We start from the raw sequence: 26,793 nt of genomic DNA, 5'->3' as shown, positions 1-26,793 counted from the left end.
ACCTTCATTGGCTGACCCGCCACCGCGATGTGGCCAATGCTCGGCCGCCGCGCCAAAAGACAAAAATCTTGTCTTTTGGCCAAGGCGGTCGCGCGCATCGTGGCTTTTTGCGCGCACACACCCCGGCGGGGGCCTGCCCCATAGAGGGCTGAGCCTTGTGTGTGGCGCGCACGCCGTAGCGCGAGCCGCAGCAACCACTGGGGACCTTGCCGCGGTTTCAATCGAACATTTCCAAAGTTCGACAAATCAGAGAAAAACGCGATCAAACTCTTGGGCGTCAACATTTATTTTGTAAAAGGTCACACTTGTGACAAAATAGCAACTCTGCAACGTAAACAAATAGTATATTTACAAGTTCGATCGAATTTCGAAAAGGGAAATTGAAGATGCAATGCCCATTGACTTTTGAGCGGTAATTCGAACATCTTCCCCGAGTCCAAATATTAGATATTCCAGCTCCCCCAACACATCCAATCTGCCCCCTCCCTAACTACTGCTGCGGCCAGCTTCATTCTTACAGTTACCCGTAATTTTTCGGGGCTTTATTCGGCTGGCGCCGAACTTGGCCGCGCGCAGCCCATTTCCCCATTCAGCGCTAATGCGCTGAACAATGGGAAGCGCCTGCGGCGCCAGGAAAAAAAAACGGCCGCGTCTGCACGGGGTTTTAAATTACCCGCGGTGCAGGCCGCCTGAGAATTAGTTTAGCCGCCACTGTATCTTCAGAAGCAAACTCAAAACACATCTCTTCTCCATCACAGTCCATGATCTCCGTTAACTTTCTATCCCATCCCCTCCCTCACCCCAAACTCCCCAACGCCCATGATCTCCCCCACCTCACCCTTCCTAAAGTCTCTCCAAAACCCTCTAAAGTCACCCACCTCACTGATCCAATCGTCTCCACTCTCCCTACTGTCAGATCAATTACCATGCCACAGACAAGACATAATACAGAGGCCTAACCCCAACTCCTGCCCACCAAGCAAGTGCTCAATGCACCTAACCCATAGCCGACCAAAATGTCCCCACCCTGCCCACCAACCAAGAAAGCTCTCAATGCACCTAACCCATAGCCTGATCATAATGTCCCCACCCCAGCCCACCAACCAAACAAGCTCTCAATGCACCTAACCCATAACCTGACCATAATGTCCCCACCCTGCCCACCAACCAAGCCAAGCTCTCAATGCCCCTAACTCATAACCTAACCATAATGTCCCCACCCTGCCCACCACAAAACATCTTAACAATTACTCTATAATGCAGTGTTTCCCAACTCCAGTCCTCAGGGAACCCGAACAGGTCAGGTCTTAAGGATATCCCTGCTCCAGCACAGGTGGCTCAATTAAAATGACTGAGCCGCTGATTGACCCACCTGTGCTGGAGCAGGGATATCCTTTAGACCTGACGGGATTCCCTGAGGACTGGTGCTGGGAAACACTGCTATAATGTAATCTATTTGTAACTACACCACTATTTTACTATAAAGGCGCTACATAAATGTTGTTATAAATACATATTTGCGGAGTTCGACCACGCGTGCGAAAAGGTTGATAGATTCCTAGTTGTATCATGTTTGCAAAAATCATATTTGTTAACCCAGGTTCGGAGACATTGGAGGGGTCTGATTTCCTCCTGTTACCTTCTGATATCACAATGGGTCTTACAGTATGTGCCAAGCGTCGCAAATGGCTTTTTTGATAAAAAATTGGCACATCGACATCTCATCTTAAATTGCGCTTGTGTGCGTTTGTGTGCGCTTGTGTGCGCTTGTGTGCGCTTGTGTGCTAACCTGAAATTTTCCAATCTTCACCACCAGCGTAAAAAATATATTTTTTCATTCTTTTGCTGCACAGAAATGGACTGCACTTGGCGTACAAATATTAATTGTCTGTACTAAAAAGAATATTTCTGTACACCAAAAAAAAAAAAGAATATGTCATAAATGTCCATTAAAGCTGCAGTTCAAGCGTTTAAAAAAAAAATTAATTCCATTCAATAAGTGCATCAATACAATCTACACATTGATGAGTAATTAGCTAAGTTGCCAATCGATCCGTTCTCCTGTAATCGATCAGCGAAGATTCGGCTCAGGGGTTCACTAAATGGCTGTCAGTGCAGCAAAAGAGGACCCAAGATGAAAAGTTCTGTGGGGAAGATCATGTGACCAGACAGTCACTAGATACAATTGGTGCACTGCTAGAGAGAGGGCAGGGCTTAAAAAGGGGTGTGCCAGAGTCTATTTCAGAAGAGGAAGGGGATGTGACTTTGTAAATGGTTGCTATAGAAACAAAAAATGCTTGTTACATTATAATACATGAAAAATGTCTTTAAACATTTTTTTTAATTCAACAAGTATATACTCATAGTACAGGACTGATTTATTAAAAAAAAAAAAAAAAACACACATGTAGGTTATTACTTAAAACTTTAACGTCAACTTGGGGTATTCCCTAAAGCATCTTTCAGTAGTCTTAGTGCAGAATTAAGTTGCTATATATCACCCATACATTTTTTTGACACAGCCACAGATGTTTCATTATTTAAATTAAGAAAACATATTCATTTCAAAGTATGGCTATTAATAATGTTACATGACCTATGTACCCTCAATTTTTGGTCCACCGTTCTGTTTTCCGCTTAACCCGTTCAGTTGGTTTCTAATGGCCACAGCCTTTTATATAACCATAAACCTCAAACCTACCTGGACCTGCTCAGCAAGTCGCCCCAAACCAGTGACCCTGACACTGCTCCTGCCGCTTCATGACCCAGTCAGCCCTCTCAGTTAATGACTGAGTCCCTTTTAGGAGGACACCCTTATGCCCACCGCACCTGGCCTTGACCTAAGACCACCTAATTTTAACCCTTCACATTCCACATGAACCACAAAGGCAATATTGACCAGTATGAACCCCTCCAATGGCAAGGCCATTTGACCCCTCAAAATTGCCTCGCCACCACCAGCAACACAGCCTCCACCAACCACACAGCCTCCACCAACCACTGCAACCCAAGTTAAATATTTCCAATTCTAATTCAGAGAGATGACCATCATTTTCCCGATAAAGACCAACCTCCTCCTCTTCCACATCTTCACACTAAACTGTACTACCCCCAATGACCTCACCAGATCCATTACCCCCGTCTGAGCTTACCCTCCTTCACATTCCACATTAACAATCTGAGCAAAACTGACAAGTCCGAATCCCTCCAATGCTGAGGCCATTTGACCAATCAAATTAAATTTGCCGCCAGCACATGTAACTCAAATTAAATAATTCCAACTCTAATTCAGAGAGGTAAACACCATCCTCCATAAAAAGACCAACCTCCTCCCTTTTCACATCCTCACGCCAAACTGCACTGCCTAATGACCTCACCAGATCCGTCACCTGAACACCTACAGCTTCCAATGGAATGCTACAGACAATTGGGCCACATCCTGACTGATTCCATTCAACCAATCCACTGACCGCATCTGGCCATGATCAATTGCCCCCCAATGTGTAGAACCAGAATACACTGATCCGCCCTCCTACTTTCCTGCAGAATCATCTCCCTCCAACCTTGAAAGCAAACCTCTTCTAGCTATGAATCCTAGTTAAAACCTCACTAAACTGCCACAATGTTCTCTCATTGTACTCTCATAGAAACTCTCCCCAAACGTACAAATCATCCATCGTGTTCTTCTATACCCCCTTGAAATGGTGTGAGCATCTCAGACCGGCCATCCCTCCCCGTTAGCCACCTGCAAAAACATAATATCCATTGGCATCACCGCATCAGCTTCTTAACCCTCAATGCCTCCAATATCATCTACACAGCTCCCTAGACCTACCTTCTAGCAGCCAGGAAATCCTCTGCACGATTCAATCTCAAAGCACAAACAAATCAAGACTGTAACAGGGCCTTCCATCTTTTCTGCCTCTAGCAGGACTCCAAAGGGCTCTGCTATTACTAGAAACTGAGCCAAGAACCCTCCCTCCCCCCCCTCCCCCAACACCCGCACCTTCAAGACCTTCCAACAGGTAGTTGACCAGGTAATGGATCATTCCCGAAGAACCCGCCTCTGGGCTCTATGCAGTAAGCGCCGAAAAAGTGCTCTCGGCAAGTGTTCCCTATCGGCATGATTTTGGCGATTTGCCCTCGCAGTATTCAGGAAGGGCCGAATCCCTGGCGAATCACTGCGAAAGCAAAACGCAGATGAGCCAGTGATAAAACAGCCTGTCTCCCGATAACCTGGCGATACGCCGTTTCTGCCGATATGTGTTTGCAGCAGAGAGAGATCCGACACTCTCTCTGCGCAAACATCGGCAAAATAAAAATATATCAAAACTATTTTTACTCATAGTGTACATGTGCAGGGGGTCTCTGGAGCTGAACCGCATTGGTTTCAGGTCCGGGGCCCCCTGCTTCCCGAGATACAGGCACCTTTATGAGGGGGACACCTGCGGGGAAGAACCAGTGGCCCCACATCTGTGGGGGCACCGCGGACCCGTAGGGACCACCCGTGGGAACCACCTGAGGCCCCTCAGACACCTGTGAGTCTGACCCGGGGCCCCCCAGACATCCGCGGGCCTACCGTGGAGACCCCATTGTGGCCCACGGTGACCACCTGGTGGACCATGGCACCTGGCGGGAACCACTAACAGGCCTCCAGACCCTGTTTGAAAAATGGTGCTGGGCTAATGTAGGTCTGTAAGGTGACCCGTCAGGCCCACCGGGGACTCCCGTGGGCCTGGGGTATTAACCCTATATGTAAAATAATAAATCATGTATTTATGGGGGGGGCACAGGGGGTGGGTTATGTATTTAATAAATATAATGATGTTTATTGTGGGGCAGTGTATTGTTTTTATTGTGGGTACTGGGGGTGGGGAGAGGGTGTATTGGCCCCAAGAGTATGTGGGTAGGCCTCCTGGCTGGGTATTGGGTGAGGGTGGCTAGGCCTCACGGGGTGGGGGGGTAGTGGGGGAGGGTTTGTAGGCCTCCAGAGTGGTGGGTGAGGGTGGGTTAACCCCTTAATAAATGACTGTAGCGGTTAATAACCGCTATGGTGATTAAGGGGTTAGGAGACATTACATTGGCTGTTTTTATTATTGTTTATGTTTTGCAGCATCGGAGGGGGCATGTACAGTGATGAAGATGAGGATGGCTTTCATCGTGGCAGCCGGACAAGGTGAGTGCTCTTTGTATTTATTGTTGTTAATGTATTTTAAATGGGCAAATGCACTATTATCCATTTGTGGATAATAGTAATTGTGCCCAATACTATACTGTATGTGTTAGGGGGGGTGAGAGGGGTTATTTCTTTAAAAGTATGTATGTGTTTTGACATTAATTGGGGGGGGGGGGCACAGAATTGGTACTGCAGGCCCACGGGTAACACCCGAGGGCCCCCGCCAGCCTATAGTATCATTGAATTGCATATATGTGTGTCACGCTTGTGCTGTCCTCACAAGCGCAGGGAAAGGGGGAAGGACCCGTTAGCGAGGTGGGGAGGCCGCAGGGGATACGAAGGGCGTAAGTTGCCGCGCAGCTGGGGATCGGCGCACGTAGTCACATGACCGCGCCGCGCGCATGAGAATGCGCGACGCGTCCGGAGGTGCGGTGCCTACTCAGAGACACGAGTGATCCAGCTGCATGTGCGCGCATGCTCTGATAGCAGAGCGGGAGTGCGCGCGCTCTCAGGCACCAACGCGGGGGTTGTGGGAAGCCAACGCTTCAGCACGGGAGTCTGGAAACGGAAACCAGGAACATGGTACAGGAACATGGGCATAGAGTCCAGAGCACAAGTTAACATCCAGAGAAGGACTGCTTCTAGGAGAACGTCCAGACTTCTTAAAGGCATAATGACAGAAACAGCAAGGTGCAGCGAAACTAAACATAACATAAGGGTTCTTAGTCTAATCCATTGGCCAAGGAATTATAAGCCTGCTACCACGTCAAGGTGAACCCTACTAAGCAGGTACCTACACTACCCGACGGTAAACTAACCTTAGTAGTATATGAGTGACTGTCCCAGTCTTCCGGAATCCAAAAGGAGAGTAAAGGTCCAGTCAGGAACAGTGTGTGATGGGTACTAGCAGACACCAGGGCTGGTAGCAAAAGACTAAATGCAAAGAGAAAGTCAAAGAGAGGCTTACTTCCTGTCAGGAGTAAGAGGGCAGGGTTTGCCAGAAAGCAAGATGGCGTTGCTTGCTTCAGAATCCTTAAAGACACAGGATCTTGACTCGCAGCTAGAGGGCGGCGATCAGAAGTAAACAGGTAAGGAAGGGACATGCCACAGGGGGCGTGTTCCGCGCATCGTCACAGTACCCCCCTCTTAAGGATCGAACTCCGAGCGATCCAAGAGACTTAGGGGCAGTGATGCATAGGAAGGTAGGCTCGCAGCTAGAGGGCAGCGCCCGCCACACAGAGAATCAACAGGGAATCTTGACTCGCAGCTAGAGGGCGGCGCATGCCATACAGAGAGACAGAGAAACTAGGCATGGGTAGAGAATACGCCACAAGGGGGCGTGAAGTTGACTCGTAGCTGGAGGGCGGCGCACGCCGTCACGTGTACGTGCCACGTGTGAGAGAATGCGTGACGCGACCGGGGATGGCCGGGCTCCGTGGTACGAGTAGGGAACCGCGGGTGCGTGCATGCTCTATAAGGAGAGCGGGAACTGAGATGCGGCAGGTAAGGCGGGAGCACGCCGCAGGGGGCATGTTCCCCGATTCCTTACAGTATCCCCCCCTACAGGATCGGACTCCGAACGATCCTTACTAGACTAGGGGGGACTATAGGATCTCCCAACGTTACAGGGGTACAGGAACGGGCCTCTGCATGGAGCTAGCAGCAGGCCTCAGGAACTAGGAACATAGACACGAACATGGCATGGAACATGGAGACAGGCGGGGCCACCTCAGGGGGTACGTTTGTTTGGCCGAGCATAATGTCACGCTTGTGCTGTCCTCACAAGCGCAGGGAAAGGGGGAAGGACCCGTTAGCGAGGTGGGGAGGCCGCAGGGGATACGAAGGGAGTAAGTTGCCGCGCAGCTGGGGATCGGCGCATGTAGTCACGTGACCGCGCCGCGCGCATGAGAATGCGCGACGCGTCCGGAGGTGCGGTGCCTACTCAGAGACACGAGTGATCCAGCTGCATGTACGCGCACGCTCTGACAGCAGAGCGGGAGTGCGCGCGTTCTCAGGCACCAACGCGGGGGTTGTGGGAAGCCAACGCTTCAGCACGGGAGTCTGGAAACGGAAACCAGGAACATGGTACAGGAACATGGGCATAGAGTCCAGAGCACAAGTTAACATCCAGAGAAGGACTGCTTCTAGGAGAACGTCCAGACATCTTAAAGGCATAGTGCCAGAAATAGCAAGGTGCAGCGAAACTAAACATAACATAAGGGTACTTAGTCTAATCCATTGGCCAAGGAATTATAAGCCTGCTACCACGTCAAGGTGAACCCTACTAAGCAGGTACCTACACAACCCGACGGTAAACTAACCTTAGTAGTATATGACTGACTGTCCCAGTCTTCCGGAATCCAAAAGGAGAGTAAAGGTCCAGGCAGGAACAGTGTGTGATGGGTACTAGCAGACACCAGGGCTGGTAGCAAAAGACTAAATGCAAAGAGAAAGTCAAAGAGAGGCTTACTTCCTGTCAGGAGTAAGAGGGAAGGGTTTGCCAGAAAGCAAGATGGCGTTGCTTGCTTCAGAATCCTTAAAGACACAGGATCTTGACTCGCAGCTAGAGGGCGGCGATCAGAAGTAAACAGGTAAGGAAGGGACACGCCGCAGGGGGCGTGTTCCGCGCATCGTCACAATGTGTATGTTAGGGGGGTATAGGGGTTGTTGGTGTCATATATATATATATATATATATATATATATATATATATATATATATATATTGTGACAAACGGCTTACTCCGGGGCTCCGCTGCTTGTCCGGGACGGTTAGAACACGGTCTTTTGGGGTAGGTTAAATGAGGAGGCGTCACGTACTGTTCCTTTAAACAGGCTGTGCCTGGTTTATTCAGTCCCAGGCACTGAGACTGCCACAGTGCATACAACAAAACACATCAAAACAAAAGCTGCTCACCTGAGCGATAACTTAACTTAGATTTCCCTAACTCAGGGTGGAAGTGGCTTTTCCACTTTCCAACAACAAAACAAGGTACTTTTGCAGAGTTAGCCAAATGAACAGAACAATTGAACCTGTGTGGGGAAGGGGCTTCTCCCCACTGTGTTCAGCAGCCTTCCAGGCTCTGGAGAAGAGACAAGAGCAAACAGGAAATCAGTCTTACATACCTGATTTCTAATTAGCATGACAGGTGACAGAAATCCCTCAGTTCCAGCGCTTGCCCAAAACTGTGGGATGGAGTGCATGTATTATAAGGCTGCACTCCCAGGCCAGACAGGATAGAAACTGTTCAGTATCCTGGGAGCCCTATATATGGAATTTATTACCATCCCCTGGTTTCTGTCACATATCCTCCCCCCCAGCTCAGACCCTGAGGGATGAGCGACCATGGATATTAGGGAGTGCATCCTTGACAACCCGTCAGCATTGCCATGTTTGTGCCCTGACCTGTGTTCCACAGAAAATTTAAAGGGTTGTAGGCTTAGGAACCACCTGGTCACTCTAGCATTCTTTTCCCTGTTTTGACACATCCAGGTAAGGGGTGCATGATCTGTGACCAACCGGAATTTTCTCCCCAACAGGTAGTATTTGAGCGTCTCTACAGCCCACTTTATTGCGAGACACTCTTTCTCTACTATGGAGTAATTTTTCTCCTGGGGATTTAGTTTCCTACTTAAATAAAGGATGGGGTGTTCCTCACCTTGAGACTCCTGGGAGAGTACCGCCCCCAGCCCTACCTCAGATGCGTCGGTTTGGACTACGAACTCTTTGGAGAAGTCAGGTGTGACCAACACTGGTTGGGCACAGAGAGCTTCTTTCAGGCTTCTAAAGGCCTGTTCGGTTTCGGGGGACCACTTTACCATAAGTGGTCCTCTTGCTTTTGTGAGGTCGGTTAGTGGGGTTGCCTTAGTCGCAAAATTGGGAATAAACCTTCTATAGTACCCAATTAACCCCAAAAAGGTCCTTACTTGTTTTTTTGTAACTGGCCTTGGCCAACCTTGTATCGCCTCCACTTTGAGTGTTTGGGGTTTGAGTAAACCTCTGCCAATAGAATACCCCAGATACTTGGCCTCCTCCAGACCAATGGTGCATTTAGCGGGGTTAGCAGTTAGTCCAGCAGACCGAACTGCGTCGAGCACAGCTTGGACCTTTGGAAGGTGGGATTGCCAATCTTCACTATGGATTACCACATCATCCAGGTAGGCAGCAGCATACCGAGCATGTGGTTTTAAAATTTTATCCATCATTCTTTGGAATGTGGCGGGAGCTCCATGTAAGCCAAAAGGCAGCACCCTATACTGAAAGAGGCCGTCTGGGGTTGAGAAGGCTGTCTTTTCTTTTGCCCTTTCTGTGAGGGGAACCTGCCAGTACCCTTTTGTTAGGTCTAGGGTTGTGAGATATCGGGCTTTGCCCAGTCTCTCTACAAGTTCATCTACCCTGGGCATAGGGTAAGTATCAAATTTTGACACCGCGTTTAGTTTCCGGTAGTCATTACAAAACCTTGTTGTACCATCTGGCTTTGGGACTAAGACTATAGGGCTGTTCCACCCACTTTGGGATTCCTCAATTACGCCTAGTTTTAGCATTTTTTTAACCTCTAAACTTATAGCCTCTCTTTTGGCCTCTGGGATTCGGTACGGTTTAAGGTTAACTCGGACCCCCGGTTCAGAGACTAGGTCATGTTCAATTACGCTAGTTCTACCTGGCTGTGTAGAGAAGATTTCTTTGTTTCTGCTCACTAAATTCTGAACCTCTTGTTTCTGATGAACAGACAGGGTTTCAGCTATGCTAACCTCTGGGTCAGTTTCTTGACTCTCTGACGGACCTGGGGTTACTAGGGTTGACAAGACTTCTCTATCTTTCCAGGGCTTGAGTAGGTTTATATGGTAAATTTGCTCAGGTTTCCTCCTACCTGGCTGTCTTACCTTATAATTTACTTCTCCCACTCTTTCCAAGACCTCATATGGCCCATGCCATTTAGCAAGGAATTTACTTTCCACGGTGGGAACCAGAACTAGTACCCTATCACCTGGAAAAAAAATTCTGACCCTAGCACCCTTATTATACGTATTCCTCTGTGCTTCTTGAGCTTTCTCCATGTGTTCCCTCACTATGGGTAGGACTGCAGCAATGCGGTCCTGCATCTGGGCAACATGCTCTATTACACTTCTGTAAGGGGTAACCTCGTGTTCCCAAGTCTCTTTGGCTATATCCAGTAAGCCCCTTGGGTGTCGGCCATACAATAGTTCAAACGGGGAGAAGCCTGTGGATGATTGGGGAACTTCCCTAATGGCAAATAACAGGTACGGTAACAAACAATCCCAGTTTTTCCCATCTTTATCGACCGCCCGCCGTAACATGCTCTTTAAGGTTTTATTGAACCTTTCCACTAAACCATCTGTTTGTGGATGATAGACTGAGGTTCTGAGGTGCTTGATTTTTAGGAGTTTACATAACTCTTTTGTTACTTGGGACATAAACGGTGTTCCCTGGTCAGATAGAATCTCTTTAGGAATTCCAACCCGGGAAAACAGAACTACTAACTCTTTTGCTATGTTTTTGGCAGAGGTGCTACGTAGGGGAACTGCCTCCGGATATCGGGTGGCATAATCTAATATTACCAATATATGCTGATGTCCCCTAGCAGACTTTATTAGGGGTCCTACTAGATCCATAGCAATCCGGTCAAATGGTACCTCTATTATGGGAAGGGGTACCAATGGGCTGCGGTACGCCTTGAACGGGGCGGTGATCTGACATGCTGGGCATGAGGAACAATAATTCGTAATTTCTGCCAGAACCCCAGGCCAATAGAAGCTTCGGAGAACCTTTTCTTTTGTCTTTTCCACCCCTAGGTGTCCCCCCAATGGATGACTATGTGCGAGGTGTAACACTACATTACGGAATGTCCGTGGTACCAACAATTGTTTAGTTGTAACTGATTTTCTTTTATCAACCCGATATACTAGGTCGTTCTCTACCTCGAAGTAGGGGTAAGCAAGCGACCTATCTGGTTGGCCAAGAGTACTATTCAGGTCCCGTATATTTCCCCTTGCTACCTCTAATGTGGGGTCCTCCCACTGGGCCTTCTTAAAACTCCCAGGACTGACCTCTAGGTCAGCGAGGGTCTTATCCGGTTCTGGGGTGGTAAGTGTCTGATCAACATCCTGATTTGGGGTATTCCCTACCAAAGTAGTGATGGGGAAGGGAATTTTACAGCACTCCTCCTTTTCCCCCTTCTTATTTGGGCCCTCGTCAACCTCCATTTCTGAAAACGGGAAAGGATTTATTTCTTCTAATACTTCGTTATGGTCCGCTATTGAACTCTGGGCGCTATTCTGAGCGGGGGACCACATTTTTAGAAAATGGGGAAAGTCGGTCCCTATTAACACATCATGTGCCAGTTTGGGTACAACACCCACCTTGAAATCTAAAGAACCAAACTCTGTTTCAAAAAAAACATCAACAGTGGAATATTCATGATTATCCCCATGTATACAACAAATTGCCATTCTTTGTGAACTGTTTCCCTGTTTCTTCTTAATGGGCAAGAGGTATTCGGACACTAGTGTGACCATGCTCCCAGAGTCCAGAAGTGCCCGAACCCTCCTTCCATTAACCTTTACAAATGCCCACAGATGGTTATTTAAGGGGTCCTCTGGGCTAGGGCGCATACATTGGGACAACAGCGAATAAGGTTCCACGCTGTTGCATTGCATGGGCTCATCATTTAGTGGGCAGATTTTTGCTGTGTGGCCCCTCTCATGACAATTTACACATTTAGGTACATAGTCTGTGTCCCACTTAGAGCCTTTTCCCGGCTCCCCATGTTGGCTATTGCCCTTAGTGTGCGAACCACTGTTGCTGGTGCTGCGTGAAGGTGGTCGCCGCTCTTCAGCTCCCCTTAACCCCGGTACCCTTTTAACGTCTCTGGAAGAGTCCTGGAACCTCGGGTAGTGGGGTTGCTCCACGACTGGGGGTTGCGGGTGCTCTCCTGCTGCATTGTACCTTTCTACGAGGGCCACAAGCTCATCCGCATTGTGGGGGTCACTCCGACTGACCCAATGGCGTAAGGCAGAGGGAAGTTTCCTCAAGAACTGGTCCATGACCAACCGTTCCACGATGTGGCTTGCTGAGTTGATCTCGGGTTGTAGCCACTTCCGGGCGAGGTGGATGAGGTCATACATCTGGCTTCGGGTGGCTTTATCCATCGTGAAGGACCATGCGTGAAACCTTTGGGCGCGAACAGCCGTGGTTACGCCGAGGCGGGCGAGGATCTCGAACTTCAATTTTGCATAGACGTTAGCTTCGGCTGGCTCTAGATCAAAGTAAGCCTTCTGGGGTTCGCCGCTTAGGAAGGGTGCGATTAGACCAGCCCACTCAGCTTCTGGCCATCCCTCTCTCTGTGCCGTGCGTTCAAACGTGAGAAGATAGGCTTCCACATCATCCGAGGGTCCCATCTTCTGAAGGTAGTGGCTTGCCCTGGTCATTTTCGGAACTGGGGCTGCCGCTGCCAGTGGAAGGTTACTGATAGTCCCCCTCAGGATCTCGAGTTCCTGCTGTAAGCCCTGAGCGAACCGCTGTTGCTCCTCTCTCAGCAAGCGGTTTGTCTCTTGCTGGTTTGCATTCGCCTGTTGCAGGGCTTCATTCGCGTCTCTCTGGACAGCGACATTGCGTACCAGCGCACTCACCACGTCTTCCATCTTGTTTGGAGAGAGAGAAAAAAACTTTTTTTTTTTTTTTTTAAAGTTCTTTAACCCCCAGACCTTTTAGTGTTCTGCCCGCATTCTCCACCATATGTGACAAACGGCTTACTCCGGGGCTCCGCTGCTTGTCCGGGACGGTTAGAACACGGTCTTTTGGGGTAGGTTAAATGAGGAGGCGTCACGTACTGTTCCTTTAAACAGGCTGTGCCTGGTTTATTCAGTCCCAGGCACTGAGACTGCCACAGTGCATACAACAAAACACATCAAAACAAAAGCTGCTCACCTGAGCGATAACTTAACTTAGATTTCCCTAACTCAGGGTGGAAGTGGCTTTTCCACTTTCCAACAACAAAACAAGGTACTTTTGCAGAGTTAGCCAAATGAACAGAACAATTGAACCTGTGTGGGGAAGGGGCTTCTCCCCACTGTGTTCAGCAGCCTTCCAGGCTCTGGAGAAGAGACAAGAGCAAACAGGAAATCAGTCTTACATACCTGATTTCTAATTAGCATGACAGGTGACAGAAATCCCTCAGTTCCAGCGCTTGCCCAAAACTGTGGGATGGAGTGCATGTATTATAAGGCTGCACTCCCAGGCCAGACAGGATAGAAACTGTTCAGTATCCTGGGAGCCCTATATATGGAATTTATTACCATCCCCTGGTTTCTGTCACAATATATATATATATTTATATATTTATTTATTTATTTATTTAGTGTGGGGCTGTTGTGTGTGTATTTTTTTCTATTGTGGGTAGCGGGGTGGCCGAAGTGGGTATTAGCCCCAACGGTGGTTGTTTAGGGCAAGCGGGTGGGTAGCGGGAGGGCTTAACCCCTTCACGACCGTAGCGGTATTAACCGCTACGGTCGTGAAGGGGTTAAGTGCACCCGCAACCCCCCCGCAAGCCCTAAACAACCACCAAGTGCCAAATACCCCCTTCACCCACCCCCGCTACCCACAATAAGCCTGGCCCGGCTGGTTAACCCCTTCATTGTTTAGCGGTTAGCCGCTAAGGTAATGAAGTTGGCTTTAAATGCATTTTTCCTGCCTCGGATGCATGCCAGGGGGCTCCGGTGCTGATATTAATGGGTATCAGCTCCGGAGACCCCCGGCATCAATCCCAGCCAGGAATAAGGCCTGATTTTTTCTAAGTGTCGACCTTGCCGATGCTTCTCCACCACCAACTTGCCTACTTTAGTTGGCGGGACGAATTGGCATTAAATTCTCAATTTTAGAGTGCCGATCAGCAGCGAAAAGCTGATCGGGGCTACTAGAATTCAGCCGATTTCAAAAAGTGCCGAAAAGTGGCTTATCGGCACCAGCATGCCGATAAGTTTTTATTGGGAACCAAAATTGCCGATTTTGGCCACTTTTCGGCGCTTACTGAATCGGGAAGGCATTTTTTGCAGAAAAATAGCGAAAAAAGCCTTTTTGGCACTTACTGCATGAGGCCCTCTTTTCTTAATCCCTTCTAAATCATGCTAAATGCTTAAAAATGAAACAAGAAATGGAACAACCCCTTGGCAAATACAAGTCCACAAAATATTCCCCTTCGCCAACACACCTCAACACAAATGAATTCAGCTGGCATGCAACGGCAACCACCTGGAGGCTGACTCCACCTCGGCCTAAGCCATCAAAGAGCCTGGACCACCTAACCAACTCCACCGTCCTGTCAAAGAATGTAGAGCTCCCCTGTCACCGGTCACTCTCAATAGCGTAATTGACAGATGCCCCCTTCGAGTAAAATGCCTGGGGCAACACCCCCCAATGGAAACACCGACAACCCCAGAAAGGAAAGTTACTTAAAGGGAGTTGCCATGCACCACTATGTCACCTCCTTCCCAACCTTTGCCCTGACTACTCCCGGGTGCTCTCAAACTGATCTCAAATTCCTCAGGGAAGATTGCCACACTCCTCCCTGAACAGAATCCAGAACCTGCTAGAAAAAAAGCCCTCTGCAGCATCTTGGCTCTGGATAATAGTCAAGCCAACAATCCATCTATACTATCCTAGACACAATCAGATGACACATGCAGATGACAAAATCCTATATGCACACAGCCGTAGCCTCTCTGACCTCCAACACATACTTCAGTCTGACTTTTTGAGACTCGAAAACTGGATTTCCCAAAACAAACTGTTTTTAAACACTGACAAGACTGTAACAATGGTATTTGGGACCAAGACTAAATTTGTAAAGCTTCCAGTGACTGAGCTCCTGATTAGAACCAACGCTAACACCACCCTAACACCTGTCATTAGTTTTAAATACCTGGGCTTATGGTTTGACTCCCACTTAACATTCGGGATGCACTTTGATACCCTGGCAACCAAGACCTATGCCAAACTAGGGGTACTTTACAGGAACAAATCCTCCCAAAGTCTCCTGGTCAGAAAGCGTATCGCACAGCAGATGCTAATGCCAATTAATGACTATGGAGACATAGTATATGGCTCGGCACCTCAAACCACCTTAGCAAACTTGACACCATCTACAATTCAATTTGTCGTTTTGTTCTCCAATGTAACTACAACAAACATCACTGCGAAATGCTCAAAGAACTAGATTGGTCAACACTAGAGTCTAGGCGCAAAGTTCACCTAGGCTGTCACACATTTTAATCTGGTCTGTAACTGTTTCATACGCCCATAATATATATTTTCTTTAACTGTGCATGCAATGTCTTGTATATAATGTATACCCTGTTCATTTATGTAACTGTATTTGTAACCATGTATTATTTGTCTTAACTCTGTGCCTAGAACATACTTGAAAACGAGAGGTAACTCTCAATGTGGTAAAATATTTTATAAATAAATCCTCACTGAAGTTATCCCCATCCGAGCAATTTCCTTTCTTGTGACACATCCTTTATTAACCCTCCATTTCCTAAACACCTGGACGCTGTGTACCCTTCCCCTAAGCAGGACAAACACTCTTTCCTTTATTGAACACCCACCACACTCCTTGCCTAACAGCGGTCGACTGTCCTAAGTACCAGCCCTGAGTGGGGGATGGACGTTGCGGTATCCCTTTCGACAACCACAAGTCCCTATCTTTCAGATCCCACCTCCCAAGCTTCTCAACCACCTTCCTCCCTGGAAGCCTCATCATATTTCCACCAAGTAACCCCTTGTGAACTTTATACGGTTATCAAATAGTATCCAACAACCTAAAAGCGCTTAACAACTCGGTGGAGCCTTCTCGCCCACTAGACTTGCTAAGATCACAAATGCCTCCAACCAAATTTTAAAAGTCTTGAGTACCGGCTTATTCTTCTTCTCCTTTTCCTCAAACTTAACAGCTCTTTTCCACATTCTCCAACAAATCCTTATACCCGGTGTGACAGGGCCTTTCCCTGGTTAAAAATGGTAGCACACCAAATGCCTGTCTGTAGCTGAAGAGTCCAGCAAGGAACTGGTTAATGGCAGCCAGAGTCAATTAAGCAGTCTCCACCTGGCTCATCAAGCAGGTTTACAGGTGTGCTGCACACACTGCACAGGGGGACTGTGCTACCAGAGAGATCCCAAGGAACTAGACCCTCTATTTCAGGACACGGCGGTCTCTGGAACCCGCCAGAGGGTGAACCCATGGGCACCAACCCAGACCCGGCGACTGATATAAAGATCTCCCTGCTTACAGGTACCTCTTTGGACTTTGGGGTCAGAGTTAGGCAAGAGGCCTAGCCTCACAGCCAGGCAAATAAGGACTGTCAATAGCCCAACCGTCACTGGCTCCCACACCGCTGGCCTCAACCGATTGTTGGGCCACTCCGACATCCACTAGCCTCATTGAAGATCTGCTCGGACCCTCCTGCAGCCAATCAGGAGGAGGTGTCAGGAGCCTGTGGGTGGGGCCAAGGAGAGGAGGAAACAGCATGGTGCGGAGAGAGGCGAGAGAGGGGTGTGTATGTCTCAAGCGTGTTGCACCTTTCACCATTGTGTCCAGTATTTTTGCAGAAGCCACCTGGCCACCCTAATCTTAACCCTAATACTAATGCTACCTACTATCCTATAAACCTTAACCCCTTACCCTGAAAAGCTAACCCTTACCATAATACCCCTATCCTTCACCCCCTACCCTAACCGCTTAAACTCCTCAAGTTAACTTACCTTATTAGTGAAACGGCCGGTGGCTGAGTATCCGCGGTGACGCGTTTGCTGCTTTGTGGCCAAAATGTCAGTGCCGACTTTCGTCGCGGCAAACCAGCCACAACCAAATCTCTGATTCCAATTCAATTCCGCCTGCTGTAACAGCTGCGAGACAACACAAGAGGAGTGAGGAAGCCCCGATACACACGGAATTCAAATGTGGGTCATTTTCTTTCATTGTTAAAAGGAGCAATCCAACCTAACCAACCTTCATTTTGTTTTTTACGAGATTGGAACCAGGGGCCCTCAGAGCTAAACCACACTATTTGAGCTCTGGGGGCCACAGTTCATTAAATATTTATTGGGTGAAGTTACTGGTATTACTTCCTGGTTTTAAAGGGGGAATTTCAAATGGCCGTGGTATAGGGCAGCGGTGCGCAAACTGTGGGGCGCGACCCCCAGGGGGGGCGCGAGACTGCCGACGGGGGGCGCGGGGTTTACAGAGGCCCCGCGCGCTTCCCGAAGTCACTTAAATTAAGTGCCGGGGGAGCTGCAGGGCCTCTGTAAACCATACTTACCCGTGACTCCGGCGGCTTCCTCCCGGCGTCGCCATGGCAACGCGGCGTCAAAATGACGCTGCGAGGTCATGTGACGTCACGTTGCTATGGCAACGTGACGTCATTACGCCGGAGCGAGGGTAAGTTGCGGTTGGGGGGGGGGGGGCGCGGGAGTGAGGGGACAGCCGGCAGGGGGGCGCAGGGAAAAAAGTTTGCGCCCCCCTGGTATAGGGTTTGCAGCTGTCCGGTTTTTGGACACTGTCCAGTAAAAAATTTGAGGTAATACTGGACATGTGTGTGACCGGTATCATCTCTCTGGACATAGTGACCTGACCTGCTTGTGGGAGCAAGGAGAGAGCAGGGCTGTTGATATGGTGCTGTGCAGCTTCCTCCATCCTGATTGGATGCTGCTTGGTAATGGAGGCCAATCAGGAACAGGTGTCTGGAGCTTGAGAGTGGGGTCAAGGAGACAAGGAAAGAGAGAGCAGAGAGAGAGGGCTGTTTGTGAGTGGTTCTCGAGTATGTCGTACCTTTCATTATTGTGTCCAATATTTTTGGAGAAGCCATCTGGCAACCATAGTCCTAGATGATGTTACAGCTTCCTAGTGGCTGCAAAATTTGGCAGCCATTTTGTTTGGGAAGGGGGAGGGGTGTCCAATCCTGTAAAAAAATGAAGGCATTTGGACAGAGTGTGCCTCAGGGACAGAGTTGCCTCGGGGACAGAGTGTGCCTCGGGGACAGAGTGTGCCTCGGGACAGAGTGTGCCTCAGGGACAGAGTGTGCCTCGGGGACAGAGGAGTGTGCCTCGGGGACAGAGGAGTGTGCCTCGGGGATAGAGTGTGCCTCAGGGACAGAGTGTGCCTCAGGGATAGAGTGTGCCTCGGGGACAGAGGAGTGTGCCTCAGGGACAGAGGAGTGTGCCTCAGGGACAGAGGAGTGTGCCTCGGGGACAGAGTGTGCCTCAGGGACAGAGTGTGCCTCAGGGACAGAGTGTGCCTCGGGGATAGAGGAGTGTGCCTCGGGGATAGAGGAGTGTGCCTCGGGGATAGAGGAGTGTGCCTCGGGGGCAGAGGAGTGTGCCTCGGGGACAGAGGAGTGTGCCTCAGGATGGAGTATGGTCGAGCTGCACAGCAGATCCCACTAAGGTTTCGGGTGTGGATGTTAGGGGGTGTTAGCGTGGAGATTGGTCTAGCCACACAGCTGGTCCCAATAGGGTTTGAGAGATAGGGGGTGGGGGTGAAAAGGGGTATTAAAGTCACCTGCAGAACACCAACTTTTCCAGAACCCATACAGCCAATAAACGAATTATCAAAGCCTGCAGCATCACGTACATCTTCAGCTTCAGGCTTTGGAAATATTGAGACGCTAGAACACAAGGCGTTAAAGACACACAGGCTTGTGCAGTTTTATGACACTGCGGTTCACATACCTTTCTAATTTATCACTCAGGTATGATCTAGCATAACTTATACAGGGCCCAGCATCACTCATTTCTACACTTACGGATGGGAAATCTTTATTCTCTTCCGATTAAATGACATCCCTTAATGTGATGGCATATGTCTGTCCTGGTGCCTGTAATAAATATTAACAATGTCACTGCCGTCTGTGCTTGTAATTCACAACAATATGTTACAACGTGTCTGCAGGAGAGACCGTCTCTGGGGGCATCGTCCTGTTTATACCCTTTCCTTTTGATGATCATGTTTCTGAAACATATAATCAACAACTGCACCAAATATTTTGGCTGTCTCTGCACGCAGGAAATCCAAACGCCCTGTATTATTGAAGTTGTTTTATCATTTTTTTCCCCCCCCTTTGCAATGATGTAATGTGGCATTAAATCATTAGCGGGAATCAAAACCGTCAGCTCTGAGCTGATATACAATCGGTACAAGAAACACTAGATTTATCAAGAATAAGGTCCCATTTGCTTTCTATTTTGTTAGTCACTTTGTCCTGATCATTCTACATGACTATCTAATTAAGTGTAGCCCCATATCCGTGTGTAGCTGCTGGCTGGTGTACAAGAACCAATGGGAACGATGGGGGGTTATTTGTCCGTTTTCCAGCTGCAAAATTGGGGCAAAATAATGACACAAGTTTTAACCTGGTTTGCCAGCCTAGAAGACCTTGTTAAATCACTCCGTATGTATCAAAGTCCTTTTGACAGAGTGGACCAACTGCCCTATAATTATCAAAGAAAAGGTTCCTATAAGATTAATTTGATGTAGGTTGTGATACCTTTTAGTGGATCAACATTAGAGTTTTTCATAGATATATCTCATTGTCATCTTCAGCTCGTGTCTCCCCACTGCTGGATGAAGCCTCCCCAGTAATCTCCCAGGTCCTGCGGTTACAGCCTCTCTTCCCCACATTGCTCCCACACATTCCATCATCTCATCCTCTGCAGCCCGTGTCTCCCCACTGCTGGATGAAGTCTCCCCAGTAATCTCCCAGGTCCTGCGGTTACAGCCTCACTTCCCCACGTCGCTCCCAAACATTCCCTCATCCTATCCTCTGCAGCCCGTGTCTCCCCACTGCTGGATGAAGTCTCCCCAGTGATCTCCCAGGTACTGCGGTTACAGCCTCTTCTCCACGTCGCTCCCACACATTGTCTCATCTCATCCTCCCATCTTACTTTTAGTGATCTTTTGATAAATATGGTGCGGTTTTATCACTTAGATTGTAAGCTCCCCGGGGCAGGGATTTTATTTTCTATGGTCTGGTTGCTGCACTAATTGCATTATAACTCCCATTATAACTAATTGCATTATAACTAATTGCATTATAACTAATTGCATTGTCTCTCTGTGTACATTGTTGACACTATATAAATAAAAATAAATTCTGTTTTGCACTCAAAGGGTTTTTGATACAATGGGGTCCAAAGTCTCCCGGCTGCAAAACTGGGGTAACACCAGTGCAGAAAAACCCAACGCACTGGATTTATCACCGTAAAGAAAAAGAATGGATTGGACGCTCTCTGGGAAGACACTCGTCGTACCTGGTAAATTCTATATTTTAACTAAATTAAAAAAAAAAAAATATTGGTTCAGTTTAACCTATTCACTGCCACAAGGATCGTCAATACTTCACTAAAAGGGGTTAACAATGTGCAAAAGTACAACGTTACTGCAACAAAAAAAACAGCACCAGATTCAGCAAAGGGGAAATGGAATTGCAGGCCACAGGGGGGTGGGGGGGATTTTGCTGTTTTACCCTTATTTTCCACCGGAGATAGATTTTCATATACTATATATCCCTCAAATCTCCTGCTGCAACTCCCCCCCCCCCCCCCCCCAAAAAAAACCCGCACCAGATTATCCCACAAAGGGGCTTATTTTGTTACCTGCCGTAATCCCCTACTGACGTCAATGTGGCATTTCGGGTGAGAAAACGGAAGAAGCCAATACAAGGAGTTTTATCATTTTCTTGCTACATCTGAAGCTGTATTTTTGCTCCAGTTTTGCAGCCAGGGGATCTTATAGCAGGGGTTGGTAACCCCAGTCATCAAGGGCCACCAACAGGTCAGGTTTTAAAGATATCCCTGCTTCAGCACAGGTGGCTCAATCAGTGGCTCAGTCATAATGACTGATTGAGCCACCTGTGCTGAAGCTGGGATATCCTGAAAACTTGACCTGTTGGAAACCCTTGAGGACTGGAGGTGGCCGTACCTGCGCTAGAGGGAACAAGGGACAATGGTGAAACAAAAGGTAAAGTGACTGCTCATGAGTGTGTCTCGGGGACCGAGCGTGCCTCGGGGACAGAGTGTGCCACAGGGACAGAGTGTGTCTCGGGGACAGAGTGTGCCTCGGGGACAGAGTGTGCCACAGGGACAAAGTGTGTCTCAGGACAGAGTGTGTCTCGGGGACAGAGAGTGCCTCGGGGACAGAGTGTATCTCGGGGACAGAGTGTGCCTCGGGGACAGAGAGTGCTTCGGGGACAGAGTGTGCCTCGGGGACAGAGTGTGCCTCGGGGACAGAGTGTGCCTCAGGGAATGAGTGTGCCTTAGGGACAGAGTGTGCCTCGGGGACAGTGTGCCTCGGGGACAGAGTGTGTCTCGGGGACAGTGTGTGTCTCGGGGACAGAGTGTGCCTCAGGACAGAGAGTGCCTCAGGAACAGAGTGTGTCTCGGGGACAGAGTGTGTCTCGGGGACAGAGTGTGCCTCGGGGACAGAGTGTGCCTCAGGGACAGAGTGTGCCTCAGGAAAGAGTGTGCCTCAGGACAGAGTGTGCCTCAGGACAGAGAGTGCCTCAGGAACAGAGTGTGCCTCAGGGACAGAGTGTGCCTCGGGAATAGTGTGCCTCGGGGACAGAGTGTGCCTCAGGGACAGAGTGTGTCTCGGGGACAGAGTGTGCCTCAGGACAGATTGTGCCTCAGGACAGAGTGTGCCTCAGGACAGAGTGTGTCTCAGGACAGAGTGTGCCTCAGGGACAGAGAGTGCCTCAGGACAGAGTGTGCCTCAGGGACAGAGTGTGTCTCGGGGACAGAGTGTGTCTCGGGGACAGAGTGTGCCTCGGGGACAGAGTGTGTCTCGGGGACAGAGTGTGTCTCGGGGACAGAGTGTGCCTCGGGGACAGAGTGTGCCTCAGGGACAGAGTGTGCCTCAGGAAAGAGTGTGCCTCAGGACAGAGTGTGCCTCAGGACAGAGAGTGCCTCAGGAACAGAGTGTGCCTCAGGGACAGAGTGTGCCTCGGGAATAGAGTGTGCCTCGGGGACAGAGTGTGCCTCAGGGACAGAGTGTGTCTCGGGGACAGAGTGTGCCTCAGGACAGAGTGTGCCTCAGGACAGAGTGTGCCTCAGGACAGAGTGTGTCTCAGGACAGAGTGTGCCTCAGGGACAGAGTGTGCCTCAGGGACAGAGAGTGTCTCAGGGACAGAGTGTGTCTCGGGGACAGAGAGTGCCTCTGGGACAGAGCGTGTCTCGGGGACAGAGTGTGCCTCGGGGACAGAGTGTGCCTCGGGGACAGAGTGTGCCTCGGGGACAGAGTGTGACTCGGGGACAGAGTGTGCCTCGGGGACAGAGTGTGCCTCAGGATAGAGTGTGCCTCAGGACAGAGAGTGCCTCAGGAACAGAGTGTGCCTCAGGGACAGAGTGTGCCTCGGGAATAGTGTGCCTCGGGGACAGAGTGTGCCTCAGGGACAGAGTGTGTCTCGGGGACAGAGTGTGCCTCAGGACAGATTGTGCCTCAGGACAGAGTGTGCCTCAGGACAGAGTGTGTCTCAGGACAGAGTGTGCCTCAGGGACAGAGAGTGCCTCAGGACAGAGTGTGCCTCAGGGACAGAGTGTGTCTCGGGGACAGAGTGTGTCTCGGGGACAGAGTGTGCCTCGGGGACAGAGTGTGTCTCGGGGACAGAGTGTGTCTCGGGGACAGAGTGTGCCTCGGGGACAGAGTGTGCCTCAGGGACAGAGTGTGCCTCAGGAAAGAGTGTGCCTCAGGACAGAGTGTGCCTCAGGACAGAGAGTGCCTCAGGAACAGAGTGTGCCTCAGGGACAGAGTGTGCCTCGGGAATAGAGTGTGCCTCGGGGACAGAGTGTGCCTCAGGGACAGAGTGTGTCTCGGGGACAGAGTGTGCCTCAGGACAGAGTGTGCCTCAGGACAGAGTGTGCCTCAGGACAGAGTGTGTCTCAGGACAGAGTGTGCCTCAGGGACAGAGAGTGCCTCAGGACAGAGTGTGCCTCAGGGACAGAGAGTGTCTCAGGGACAGAGTGTGTCTCGGGGACAGAGAGTGCCTCAGGACAGAGTGTGCCTCAGGGACAGAGAGTGTCTCAGGGACAGAGTGTGTCTCGGGGACAGAGAGTGCCTCTGGGACAGAGCGTGTCTCGGGGACAGAGTGTGCCTCGGGGACAGAGTGTGCCTCGGGGACAGAGTGTGCCTCGGGGACAGAGTGTGACTCGGGGACAGAGTGTGCCTCAGGGACAGAATGTGCCTCAGGATAGAGTGTGCCTCAGGGACAGAGTGTGCCTCAGGACAGAGTGTGCCTCAGGGACAGTGTGTGCCTCGGGGACAAAGTGTGCCTCAGGACAGAGTGTGCCTCAGGGACAGAGTGTGCCTCAGGAAAGAGTGTGCCTCAGGACAGAGTGTGCCTCAGGACAGAGAGTGCCTCAGGAACAGAGTGTGCCTCAGGGACAGAGTGTGCCTCGGGAATAGAGTGTGCCTCGGGGACAGAGTGTGCCTCAGGGACAGAGTGTGTCTCGGGGACAGAGTGTGCCTCAGGACAGAGTGTGCCTCAGCACAGAGTGTGCCTCAGGACAGAGTGTGTCTCAGGACAGAGTGTGCCTCAGGGACAGAGAGTGCCTCAGGACAGAGTGTGCCTCAGGGACAGAGAGTGTCTCAGGGACAGAGTGTGTCTCGGGGACAGAGAGTGCCTCTGGGACAGAGCGTGTCTCGGGGACAGAGTGTGCCTCGGGGACAGAGTGTGCCTCGGGGACAGAGTGTGCCTCGGGGACAGAGTGTGACTCGGGGACAGAGTGTGCCTCAGGGACAGAGTGTGCCTCAGGATAGAGTGTGCCTCAGGGACAGAGTGTGCCTCAGGACAGAGAGTGCCTCTGGGACAGAGCGTGTCTCGGGGACAGAGTGTGCCTCGGGGACAGAGTGTGCCTCGGGGACAGAGTGTGACTCGGGGACAGAGTGTGCCTCAGGGACAGAATGTGCCTCAGGATAGAGTGTGCCTCAGGGACAGAGTGTGCCTCAGGACAGAGTGTGCCTCAGGGACAGTGTGTGCCTCGGGGACAAAGTGTGCCTCAGGACAGAGTGTGCCTCAGGGACAGAGTGTGCCTCAGGAAAGAGTGTGCCTCAGGACAGAGTGTGCCTCAGGACAGAGAGTGCCTCAGGAACAGAGTGTGCCTCAGGGACAGAGTGTGCCTCGGGAATAGAGTGTGCCTCGGGGACAGAGTGTGCCTCAGGGACAGAGTGTGTCTCGGGGACAGAGTGTGCCTCAGGACAGAGTGTGCCTCAGGACAGAGTGTGCCTCAGGACAGAGTGTGTCTCAGGACAGAGTGTGCCTCAGGGACAGAGAGTGCCTCAGGACAGAGTGTGCCTCAGGGACAGAGAGTGTCTCAGGGACAGAGTGTGTCTCGGGGACAGAGAGTGCCTCTGGGACAGAGCGTGTCTCGGGGACAGAGTGTGCCTCGGGGACAGAGTGTGCCTCGGGGACAGAGTGTGCCTCGGGGACAGAGTGTGACTCGGGGACAGAGTGTGCCTCAGGGACAGAGTGTGCCTCAGGATAGAGTGTGCCTCAGGGACAGAGTGTGCCTCAGGACAGAGTGTGCCTCAGGGACAGTGTGTGCCTCGGGGACAAAGTGTGCCTCAGGACAGAGTGTGCCTCAGGACAGAGTGTGCCTCAGGACAGAGTGTGTCTCAGGTCAGAGTGTGCCTCAGGGACAGAGAGTGCCTCAGGACAGAGTGTGCCTCAGGGACAGAGAGTGTCTCAGGGACAGAGTGTGCCTCGGGGACAGAGAGTGCCTCGGGGACAGAGCGTGTCTCGGGGACAGAGTGTGTCTCGGGGACAGAGTGTGCCTCGGGGACAGAGTGTGCCTCAGGGACAGAGTGTGACTCGGGGACAGAGTGTGCCTCAGGACAGAGTGTGCCTCGGGGACAGTGTGTGCCTCGGGGACAGTGTGTGCCTCGGGGACAGTGTGTGCCTCGGGGACAGTGTTTGCCTCGGGGAAAGAGTGTTCCTCAGGGAAAGAGTGTGCCTCGGGGACAGAGTGTGCCTCGGGGACAGAGTGTGCCTCGGGGACAGAGTGTGTCTCGGGGACAGTGTGTGTCTCGGGGACAGAGTGTGCCTCAGGACAGAGTGTGCCTCGGGGACAGAGTGTGTCTCGGGGACAGTGTGTGTCTTGGGGACAGAGTGTGCCTCGGGGACAGAGTGTGCCTCGGGGACAGAGTGTTCCTCAGGACAGAATGTGCCTCAGGGACAGAGTGTAACTCGGGGACAGAGTGTGCCTCGGGGACAGAGTGTGCCTCAGGACAGTGTGCCTCAGGGACAGAGTGTGCCTCAGGACAGAGTGTGCCTCAGGGACAGTGTGTGACTCGGGGACAGTGTGTGCTTCAGGGACAGTGTGTGCCTAAGGGAAAGAGTGTGCCTCGGGGACAGAGTGTGCCTCGGGGACAGAGTGTGCTTCGGGGACAGAATGTTCCTCGGGGACAGTGTGTGTCTCGGGGACAGAGTGTGTCTCGGGGACAGAGTGTGCCTCAGGACAGAGTGTGCCTCGGGGACAGAGTGTGTCTCGGGGACAGAGTGTGTCTCGGGGACAGAGTGTGCCTCGGGGACAGAGTGTGCCTCGGGGACAGAGTGTGCCTCGGGGACAGAGTGTTCCTCGGGGACAGAGTGTTCCTCGGGGAAAGAGTGTGCCTCGGGGACAGTATGTATGTATGTATGTATGTATGTCTTTATTTGTATAGCGCCATAAAATGTACATAGCGCTTCACAGTAGTAATACATGTCATATAAATAGCAAATATAAATAACACATCATGGGAATAAGTGCTTCAGACATACTGTAAAAGTAACATTAAGGAAGGAGTCCCTGCTCCGAGGAGCTTACAATCTAATTGGTAGGTAGGGAGAACGTACAGAGACAGTAGGAGGGAATACTAGTAAGTGCGTCTGCAGGAGGCCAAGCTTTGTGTCATGTGTCCATGATTATCCAGTGCTACTCATATGCTTCTTTAAGCAGATGTGTCTTAAGGTGGGTCTTAAAGGTGGATAGCGAGGGGGCTAGTCGGGTATTGAGGGGAAGAGCATTCCAGAGGTGTGGGGCAGAAAGTGAGAAAGGTTTAAGGCGGGAGAGAGCTTTAGATACAAAGGGGGTAGAAAGAAGACATCCTTGAGAAGAACGCAAGAGTCGTGATGGTGCATAGCGAGAAATTAGGGCTGAGATGTAATGAGGGGCAGAAGAATGTAAAGCTTTAAAAGTGAGCAGTAGAATTGAGTGTGAGATACGCGATTTAATCGGAAGCCAGGAGAGTGATTTCAGCAGGGGAGACGCTGAGACAGATTTAGGAAAGAGTAGAGTGATTCTGGCAGCAGTGTTTAGGATAGATTGTAGGGGAGACAGGTGAGAGGTAGGAAGGCCGGACAGCAGGAGGTTGCAGTAATCAAGACGTGAGAGAATGAGGGCCTGAGTCAGAGTTTTAGCAGTTGAGTAACAGAGGAAAGGGCGTATCTTTGTGATATTGCGGAGGAAAAAGCGACAAGTTTTAGAAACGTTTTGAATATGAGAGGAGAATGAGAGAGAGGAATCAAGTGTGACCCCTAGGCAGCGTGCTTGGGCTACTGGGTGAATGATCGTAT

Source organism: Ascaphus truei, chromosome 19, assembly GCF_040206685.1.
Source record: "Ascaphus truei isolate aAscTru1 chromosome 19, aAscTru1.hap1, whole genome shotgun sequence".
NCBI lineage: Eukaryota > Metazoa > Chordata > Amphibia > Anura > Ascaphidae > Ascaphus > Ascaphus truei.
The sequence above is the reverse complement of the archived record's forward strand: the minus strand, read 5'-3'. Positions refer to the sequence as shown.